Raw genomic sequence first — 11,463 nt, 5'->3', positions numbered from 1 at the left:
ATCTCCTTACTAAAACCTCCCCATATTCTTCCCCATGGAGCCTCCATTTCTGTTGAATTAGATTGACCAAGTTCTTACTGATTCTGATGATGCTGACTCTGTATCTTCTATACCAGGTTACCCCTCTATATACTGGCTATGTGATCCTGGACAAATGACTTTAACCTTAAATGACTTGCTAAATGGTAATCAAACATGTTGGTAGACAAAATTTATTAACCAGAAGAATCATTGGAAGGGAGAAAGAAGAGGGTGGAGGGAATAAGACAGAGAGGAGAAAGAGGTAGAGAGGAAAGAGGAAAGAGAGGATTAAAGAGAATGAGAGAAAATGAGAGACTGAAAGACAGGAATTGTGAGATACTGAGAGTGAAAATGAAAGAAAGAAAAAACATATATGTTAACAGAGAAGAGAGAGAGAGGGGGAGAGAGAGAGAGAGAGAGAGAGAGAGAGAGAGAGAGAGAGAGAGAAGAGAAAAGAAGAGATTAGATTTTTTATTTTTAGTTTACGACATAGTTCAACATGTTCTTGAGTTTCAAATTTTCTTCCCTTCCCTCCCCTCCCCCTCTCCCCCAAGACGGCATACAGTCTGATATAAATTCTATATAAACCTTCACATTAAACTTATTTACACAATAGTCAAGTTGCAAAGAAGACTTATGACCAATGGAATGAATCATGAGAAAGAAGAAACGAAACCATAAAAGAAGAGAAGAAAGAGAGCAAATAGTTTGCCTCAATCTGCATCGAGATTCCACAGTTCTTTCTCTGGATGTAGCTAGCTTTTTCCATTATGAGTCCTTTGGAGCTGTCTTTGAGGCTTGTATTGCTGAGGAGAGTGAAGTCTATCAAAGTTAGTCATCACAGAATCAATAGGTCTGTAGTTGTGTACAATGTTCCCCTGGTTCTGCTCCTTTCACTCAGCACCATATCATGTAGGTCTTTCCAGGTTATTATGAAGTCCGTATCTTCCCCATTTCTTATAGCACACTAGTATTCTGTTATATTCCTATGCCACAACTTGTTCAGCCATTGCGCAGTTGATGGGCATCCCCTTGATTTCAATTCTTTGCTACCACAAAAAGAGCTGTTATAAATATGTTTGTACATACAGGTCCCTTTCCCACTTGTGTGATCTCTTTGGGATATAGCCCTAGGAGAGGTATTGCTGGGTCAAAGGGTATGAACATTTTTATAGCCCTTTGGGCATAGTTCCAAATTTCTCTCCCAAATGGCTGGATTTGTTCACAACTCCACCAACAATATATTAATGTTTCAATTTTCCCACATCCTCTCCAGCATTTATCATTTTCCTGTTTTGTCATGTTAGCCAATATGACAGGAGAGATGTGGTACCTAAGAGTTGTTGTGATTTGCATTTCTCTAATCAATAATGATTTAGGGCATGTTTTCATATGATTATAGATATCTTTAATTTCTTCCTCTGAAAACTATCTGTTCATATCCTTTGACCATTTCTCAATTGGGGAATGGCTTTTATTCCTATAAATTTGGCTCAGTTCCCTGTATATTTTAGAAATGAGGCCTCTATCAGAGACACTGGTTATAAAGATTTTCTCCCAGTTTTCTGCTTCCCTCCTAATCTTTGTTGCATTGGCTTTGTTTATACAAAAACTTTGCAGTTTAACATAATCAAAATTATCCATTTTGCATTTTGTAATGCTCTCTATCTCTTGTTGGGTCATGAATTCTTCCCTTTCTCATAGATCTGACAGGTAAACTATTCCCTGCTCTCCCAAATTGCTTATAGTAATTTATTTCTAAATCATGAACCCATTTTGACTTTATTTTCATATATGGTGTGAGATATTGTTTTTGCCTTACCATTTCACAAGTTTTCCAGCAGTTTTTTGAAATAGTGAATTCTTAGCCCAGAAGCTGGATTCTTTGGGTTTATCAAAGAGTAGATTGCTAGAGTTGGTGACTTCTGCGTCTTGTGTACCTAACCTATTCCACTGATCCACCACTCTGTTTCTTAGCCAGTACCAGGTAGTTTTGATAACAGCTGCTTTATAGTACAGTTTGATATCTGGTATGGCTAGGCCACCTTCTCTAGCATTTCTTTTCATTTATACCTTAGATATTCTAGACCTCTTGTTCTTCCAGATGAATTTTGTTATTATTTTATCCAGCTCTGTAAAATAATTTTTGGTAGTTCGATTGGTATGGCACTGAATAAGTAAATTAATTTAGGTAAAATTGTCATTTTTAATTAAATTAGCTCAGCCTAACCACGAGCAACTGATGTTATTCCAGTTATTAAGATTTGACTTTATTCATGTGAAAAGTGTTTCATAATTATGTTCATACAGGCCTTGGGTTTGTCTTGGCAGGTAGACTCCCAAATATTTTATAGTGACTATTGTAACTTTAAATGGAATTTCTCTTTCTATCTCTTGCTCTTGGGCTTTGTTAGTAATGCATAGGAATGCTGAGGATTTATGTGGGTTTGTTTTATATCCTGCAACTTTACTAAAGTTTTTTTTATTATTTTAAGTAGTTTTTTACTTGATTCTTTAGGATTCTCTAAGTAAATCATAATATCATCTGCAAAAAGTGATAATTTAGTTTCTTCTTTGCCTATTCTAATACCTTCAATTTCTTTTTCTTCTCTTAATACTAAAGCTGACATTTCTAGTACCAAATTGAATAATAGAGGTGATAATGGACATCTTTGTTTCACCCCTGATCTTATTGGGAATGCATCTAGGTTACCCCCATTACATATAATGCTTGCTGAATGGTTTCAGTAGATGTTATTTATAATTTTAAAGAAGAGTTCTTATTCGTATTCTTTCTAGTGTTTTTAATAGGAATGAGTGTTGTATTTTGTCAAAAGCTTTTTCTGCATCTATTGAGATAATCATATGGTTTCTGCTAGTTTTGTTATTGACATGATCAATTATGCTGATAGTGTCCCCAATATTGAACCAGCCACTTTGGATCTTTCCTTTCTTTCTTCTTAGTACAAGCTGCCTTTTATTTTAAATACAAATACACACATACACATATGCACATATATGTACATATATACATATACATATACGTGTGGAGAGAGAGAAAGAAAGAGGGGGGCGGGGTGTGCACGCAGGCACACACAGCAAATAATAGCACAGTAGACAGAATGGTGGGCCTGGAGTTTAGAAGACTTGAGTTCAAATCCAGCCTCAGCCATTTACTAGCTATGGGACCCTTGGCAAGTCATCTAACCTTGTCTGCCTCAGTTTCCTCTTCTGTAAAATGAATATGAGAAAGAAATGTTAAACCACTCCAGTATCTTTGACAAGAAAACCCCAAATGAGGTCACCTAGAGTCAGACAGAACTGAAACAAGCAAACACACACACAGACACACACACACACCCACTCACTCACACACACATTCTCCACTATTAGATTGTAAACTTTTTGAGAGCCCAGCCCTGATATTTTTTTTATCCCCACACCTTAGTACAGTGCTTTGCAACAAGTAGGCACCTTAAGACTATTTTGTACTCTTCCTTTGCCCTCACTTTTCACATCTAGTTAGTTATATAAAGCCCCTGTCAATACCATCTCCTTAATATTTCTTCAGTTTGTCCTGTCTCTATTTATACTGTCACCACCCTGAATGGGCAGTAATCACAGCCTTATTTCAGGTGGTTACAATGCCACTTTATTCTTCCTCTATTTCAGACTTCATCCTGCTGCCAGGATATCGATTTTTATACGTAAAAATGTCACTCCTCTGCTCAAAATTGTTCAGTAGCTTTCTATTGCCCACTGAGTGTGGTTCAGATTTTGTTTGGCATTCAATGTCTTCTGCAATTTGACTCTACCCAGTATGTCTGAGCCTTGTCTCATATTGCTTCCACAAGTTGTAAATTTGAGGCAAATTGGATAACTCTCTAATCTTTCCTGAATATACGCCACATTCACATCTTCTGCTTTTGTTTCATATAACTGCTCATTTTTTGATTTTTAAACTACCCACCCTTCAATGCCCAATTCCAAAATCATTTCCTCCATAAAACCTTCCCTGATACCTGGGTTGATAATGGCCTTCAACTTCAGACTTCACATAGTACCTTGTCTATTAGAGTTACCTGTTTTGGTAGCTTACTAGATACCAAAATAGTATCCTTGGTACCCCTACTAGACTGTAAGCTCTTTGCAGTCAGGGAGTCTATCTTATCTAAAACCTCAATATCCAGCAGAATACTTTGCACTTGGTAAGAATTTGTTGAATGATTAATGAATTGAATTTAAAAAAAGTTTTGACTGAGTTTGAAAGCTTCTGTAGCAAATAAAAGACATGAGAAATGTAAACACATTATCATTTATCCCAGGAAATAATCAGGGCAGAAAGAAACCATTGCTATAGCTGAAAGTATAAAAGCCAAGAATTGACTGTTCTTTCTATCAGTCCACATGTACTAGTTGAAACACTGTGAAGAGAGTTTCCCCAAGAGGAAGCATGTGCCTTTGAGGTATCTGATTCTCAAGTCTGCCTAATGAAAGGAAATCAGTCCTAACACGTACACCAGACAAGTTCAAAATTCCATGAATATGTTGTTGAATAAAGAAATAATAACAGAGAAATGATAGTAATTAGCTTTCATGAGTCATTAGAACAGCTGACCATCAGGTTTTCAAAGTTACATAAAAGTATAACAGTAGCAAAAGGTTTCCTAGTTAGGACCAATATACAAAAAGAAAAAAAAAACACAATAAACCTAGGATAGGAGATAAGTGAGAGATTTTTATGTGTTATTGTATATTTTGGACAATTATATAATTATTATATTTACATATGATACATTTCTATTAATAATTATTATAATGTATTATTCTAGTATTATGTAAAACAGGGATCTGTTAAGTATGCATTTCACAAATGTACACACACACACACACACACACACACACACACACACACGAGTCCAACAGATCTCTAATTGTTCAACAAGCTAATCTTTTTAGGGTACTAAGAAGTTAAGTGACTTGGCTAGAGTAACACAGGCCGTCTGTGCCAGAGACTGGACCAGAAGCAATGTATGCATGTATACATGTATACATACATGTAATGTATTATACATATGAACACACCTACATACACACACTTATATTTGGAAACTCCCTCCCTTTAAACTTAAAACCAACATATATTTGTATATATTATAGCATATATATACACAGGGTGTTCCTAAAGTCTGGACACATAAGCAAAAATGTGTATTTTCAAGAAATTAAATGAATGAAATTTTCAACAACATTTTATTTAATTGGAACACCTTCAATATGATTGCCATCATCTGTGATGCAAAGGTTGATGTGTTTTGCAACATTCATGTGAACTCAATGCAATAACTCCACATTGCCGTCAATTTTCCTATGTGTCCAGACTTTAGGGACACCCTTTACATATACTTTTTTTGATTATATATGTGCATATGTTTGTGTAAATATTATATATATATATATATGTTTATATTGTGTGTTTACATGCATATATTTCTATATTGTGTGTATTTATATAATACAACACATGTGGGGGAGAAAGTTTCTGAATAGATACACATGGACATAATGTGTATGTATGTATATATATATATATATATCATACATAGACACACATACATACACACATATGTTGGTGGTAAGTTTGCGGGGAAGGACATTTCTGAATTCATAGATTCAAAGATCATTAATGCTAGGTGGGAATTTAGAGGTGATCTAATCCAGCCTCTCCAATTTACAGGAAAGGAAACTGAGACTGGGAGAGGAAAAGTTATTTCACCAAGTATGCACAAAGACAAAACTCTGAGAGGCAGGATGTAATCATAAAATTGGGTATTGATTCCACATAATATATTCACTTGGACATTTTTAAAGTAAGTTACTTTATTCAACTATGATCAGAATTTGTATCTAGTTTGTTCATCTTTCTATCAGGCAAAGGCAAATTATGGTGCTGAGATCTGTAGTTAGATGACTCTAATTGGTAGAATTTGGCTAATAACTTTCCATTTCACTTTTGCTTTTTACACATAGAGACACATTTTACAGCATTTAACTCTTTCAGATACTATTTTGATTGTCTGTAAGTTGGAGGAAACACTAGACACCTCCTATATAGGTGAAGTTTCCAGCTACTTTAAATATATTTTATTTAAAAAAACAGCTAGGATCTCATGTCACTACCAAATGAAGGCTGAATAATTATCCTGTTAATTTTGTCCATGAAGAAAGATGACTTTTGTAGTCACATAACTTTTAATGAATGATTGCGAGTTGTTGGACATTTCACTTGGCTCCAATTACATATGACCATCTAGTATCAATACTCTAATTGGGAAATCCAACCTTAAGAGATCAAAGTTAAATTATCTAGTTTGGCTTATCACGCTCTTTAAAGTAGAACCAGTGCTCAAATAGCCCTTGTTTTATGATGAAGAAACTGAGGCCTAAAGCAATCTAGTAATTTGTTTAGTGTTAAACAGACAACAAGTGGTAGAGTTGAGATTGACAACCAGGTACTCTAATCCTTGTTCCCCGTTTCCCCATATCTCCACATTGATTATGACTAACTGGGAATGGTTCTGGGCTGATGTTATCTTTGTCATTAAGAGAAAGAAAAAAAAAACTTTTTTTTTCCAACCAGAATTTCAAGAGAGCTATTATAGGCCCCAAATCAAATTCTCTATTTGGCCATTGGCTTTGTCACTGATGTGAGTAAATTCTTGTATTTCTCTGAATCATTTTGTTGTTATAACAATGAGATGCTAATGGGAAGACCAATCACTAAGTTAATTCTCATAGCAATTCTCATAGAATTCCAATTCTGTTACCATATTTTATTAGCTCAAGGTTTAGTTTTAATTATCTCAGAACATAAGCATTATTGAGAATCTCATCCCACCCTTCTACTTTTTATGGGAGTTCCTTTAAATATGCTAAGTAATTGTAATAGTCTTTGCCCAGGAAAAAAAAAATATATTCTCAGAAAACTGTCAGTCGCCTCTCTGGACCTTTATCTTCTCGACATCGGGATTGAATTTACCCTTAAAAAGTCAATAGATTCAAAGAAAATACAATAGTAGCTGGGATAGCAACAGCCATAAGAAGGGTACTGTTACATCTATTGCTGTGGTACCACACAGGAGCCACATGTGACCCCAAGGATTTTTGATAATCATTTAAGTCAGAAGTTTTGAAGTCTTTAAAAAAAAAGCTCCTCCAGGTGGTGTTTTAAATACACAGAGCAAGGACAACGATAGCAAGATTTCTAGAGAAGAAGAAAAAGAATCCTATTTTCATTTCTCTTTTTGAAAATGTGGTTTGCATTTTTGAAGCAAGGCTCTACAGAATGAACACAAAGGATGTTCTTTTTTGGCCAAAGTTATCTTTTCATGGCTGCCTGATGGAAAGTGGATGACATGACCAATATAATAATGGCAATAATAAGTTATCATCATAGATAGAATTTTCATAGTGTTTTTATTTTTGCAAAGTGCTTTATAAATATCTCATTTTATTCTCACAACCATCCTGGGGAGCAGGTCTTATTATCCCCATTTTTTGTTTGGAAATTGAAGCAGACAGGCGAAGTGTCAGCCCCTAAGTGCCTGAAGCTGATTTTCAATTCAGGCCTTCCTACCTCCAGTCTAGCGTTCTACCCACTGTGCCACCAAACTGCCACTGCATCTAAGAAGGCCTTAGCCTTGTTTCATTTCAGTCCCCAGACATCTTTTCACCTGCCCACTTGCCACTAGACCATTCACTACTACTCAGAGGTCTTAAACCTTCCATACTGGAATACTACTATCCTGATTGGTGGGTGCCATGCATGGACTACCACATCTACAACCCCCATCCTTTTTCAGTTCTTGAGCCACAATCAAATCAACTCTGCTACTTCTAATCCAAAAAGTGTGTTAATCTACTCTTCTATGAATCCATTCAGCATTCCTATAGCCTCACAAACCACCATACTCTGTTCTGGATGCAGCTTCTTCTCTCTGTTGGCTTTCCCTGTAAGAAAGTCCTTTCTTCTCTTGCTCCTTGAAGGTAATGACTATCTTTGTTTTAGTATTTGTATCCCCACCTGAAGTTCAGTATAGTGCTTGGCACATTTTGTTGCTTTCAGTCATTCAGCTGTGTCTGACTCTTTTTGACCCTGTGCACCATGAAGTTCAGTATAGTGCTTGGCACATTTTGTTGCTTTCAGTCATTCAGCTGTGTCTGACTCTTTTTGACCCTGTGCACCATTATCACAGCAATACTCTCCATGGGATTTTCTTGACAAAGATACCTTACCTAGCCCCCAGCCATTGAATGGGCGTTGCCTCAGACAAACTGAAACCTGAGAAAGACCTTAATTTAGGAAGGCTGAGGTCACTCACTGCATTCTGGGTCATCACCAGTCATCTTGACTTTTATCTTGCCATTGGACTCCAATGACTTTGGAGGAGAGATCAAGGCTGATGACTTTGTGCAGCTCTGCCTCACTTAAATCTAATTCACACACATGGCAAGACATCACCTTCATGGTTTCATTGGTCCTCTTCAAGAATGAAGGACTAACAACAACCACAGCAATTTTTGGTTGCTTATGTTTTGTAAAACATTTTAAGATTTGGGGCCTATCTTTTTTTTGTTTTTGTTTTTTTATTTTTTTAAATGTTTCTATTTCTATTCAGTTATTTTTATTTTCTCTTTTTCAAAAAGCTGGGACAATTTGCTTTATGGTGTGTGAGTTTTCATTTAGGATTTCTTGAAATATAGTTGTAAAAAAACAGGCTATAAAAAGCCCATTGTGTTTCAAATGGAGCTACTCAACTATGCTTTTAAACCCAATTCACTCTGACTTTCATTGAATGGCCAATAACAGCCCCCAACATAAGCCTCTGGCTCATTGTTTAGATTCTGATGGTTTAGAATAAGTGTAAACAGCAATTATTTTGTGTTCTGCCCGGTGGGTCTGCCTCTCCAAGATTGATGGTTTTATGATGGCAAATGGGGCCAATCCTTTGTCTCAGTTCTTACCTAGCCATTAGTCACTGAATAGGCATTGCTTCAAGTAAAGTGAGACCTGGGTAAGAGCTAATTTAGACAGGCCAAGATCAGCCTCTGCATCCTGGGCCATCTCCAGTCATCTTGACTTTTGTCTCACCATTGGACTTGAATGACTCTAAAGGAAGCTGTGAGGCTGATGATTTTGTACAGCTCTGACTCATTTAAATCCAATTCACACACAAGGCAAGACTTCACCCTCATGACATCATTAGCCCTCTCCTGGAACAACATCAACTGGAGTGGTTTGCCATTTCCTCCTCCAGTGGATTAAGGAAAACAGAGATTAGATGACTTGCCCAGGGCACACAGCTAGTGTCTGAGGCCAAATTTGAACTCAGGTCTTCCTGACTCCAGGTCCAGCACTCTGAGCCACCTAGATGCCTCCACTTAGCACTTCACAAGTGTGTAATAATGATTTTTGTATTTATTCATTCATTCACTCACTCAACAAGGGAATAAGATATATATACGATAGCATATAAAATGTCATTATGAAAAGTGCCTAAAAGATTGAGTAAAGGATAATTCTTGTGAAGACTACGCAGAGAAAAAATATAAGAATTATTTCTGGAATAAGCAGGGGCAGTGAGAGGATGGAATAGACCTTGGGATTTAACCTTGTAGGAATGTGATTACTTAATTCTCAGGAATTCAAGGCCTGGGGCAATAAGTGCCTACAGGTTGTTCGTTCCCTGCTCTGGGAAGCCCCCTCCCTCTTTCCTCATTCCTCCTCTTTACCTTAGCCATACTATTGCCACATCAGCAACTAGCTAATAAATAAGGAGATATGTTTTGGGTTGGCTATACTCGATTTCCTGGTTCTTTGTCTAGCTTTTCACACCTAGATTCTAAGCCCACCTCCCAGCCAATGGAGAGGAGGAATAGTGGTGGGTGGGAGTTCCTTTGCGATAGGATATATGTTGGTGCTTTGCCTTTGTGATCCACCTCCTTCCACTAGTCCATCCTAGTGGAGGTGATGCCCAAGTCTCTTGAGATTTGTGAAATAAAAATTAATTCTTTTTCTGTCCCTACCTGAGAAGCCTCTGTGAATTATTGGGGTACTCGGGTGGTCTCGCCACCCCACACGAGATGAAAATCAGGGTGTGTGTGTATGTGGTGGAGGGGGTAATCTGCAGTACTTTTTAGAGATAGAAAACTATCTTCAACAAGGGCATGGAGAAAATAATAGCACTTACCTTGAATTGTTCCTGTAAGGATCAAATGACATATTTGTCAAAATGCTTAGCACGATTCCTAGCACATAGTAGGTGCTTTATAAATACCTATTCCTCACTCCTCCTTCCAAATCCTCACCCCCAGACTGCAGACAACAAATCATTTGCCTAAGGTCTCACAGGCAGATGCTAAAACCATTATTCCTTTTTTTTTAATCCCTTTATTCAACAAGTACTCACGCCAGTGAGTCAGGGAGACTCTGGGAGAGAGACTCTGGGAGTCTCTGGGAGATGAAAAGAAAAAGTAAACACTTTATCACCATTCCCAATTTTATCTCCTATCCCAGCATTGTCCCTCCCCTTAGCCTAGATGCTATTGTCCTACATTTAGGATAAAATCAAAGGTACACTTGATTACAGGGAAAGGGATTTTACCAAAAACAATAATGGGTAAAGTTGGGTCTATCTCACCTCTACCTAAATGATATGCTATGTTATAATTTGACCCCCACTCAATAGCAGCTTCCTGCTATATTCATTGCTGGTACTGCTATACAGTCCTACCTGGACCCTGAGATCATGTTTTCCTGATTTGTGAACTGGAAATTGAGGAAACTGAGGCAGAGTTGAAGTGGCTTGCTCAGAGTCACACAGCTGCTAAGCGACTGAGGCCAAATTTGAACTCGGTTCTTCCTGACTCCAGGCCCAGAGTTCTATCCATTTGGTATCACCGGCTGCCTCAAATGTCTTTATTATTGGTATTATTATTACTGAAGTCTAAAGGTCTCTAGGTCCTTATTAAAATGCAAAGTTTAGATTATATCAAGGGTTGTTAACCTGGGCTTTCAGGAGCTTGAGGGGGAAATGGCACTAGCCTCTAACTGAAATTGAGCATTTCTTTAGATTTTTTTTCTTTAAAGCATGATTCTGAGAAGGGGTCCACAGGTTTCACCAAGGCTGCTGAAGAGTTCTCTGGTAAAATAAAAACCTGAAATGGTCACTAAGTTTAATAATGTCAACAGCTAGCATTTATAAGCGCTGTAAGAGAGGCAAAGCACTTTACAAAAATTGTCTCATTTAAACCTCATAACCTTGGGAGGTAGGTGCTTTAGAGCTTATATTAACCCTCTTTTCCAGACCAGAAAATGGAGACAGACAGATGTTTATTGACTTACCTGAGGTCACATAATTAGAAAGCATCTGTGGCTGCATC

The sequence above is a fragment of the Trichosurus vulpecula genome, chromosome 5, assembly GCF_011100635.1.
Source record: "Trichosurus vulpecula isolate mTriVul1 chromosome 5, mTriVul1.pri, whole genome shotgun sequence".
In the NCBI taxonomy this organism is placed as follows: Eukaryota; Metazoa; Chordata; class Mammalia; order Diprotodontia; family Phalangeridae; genus Trichosurus; species Trichosurus vulpecula.
Note: the sequence above shows the minus strand (reverse complement) of the source record.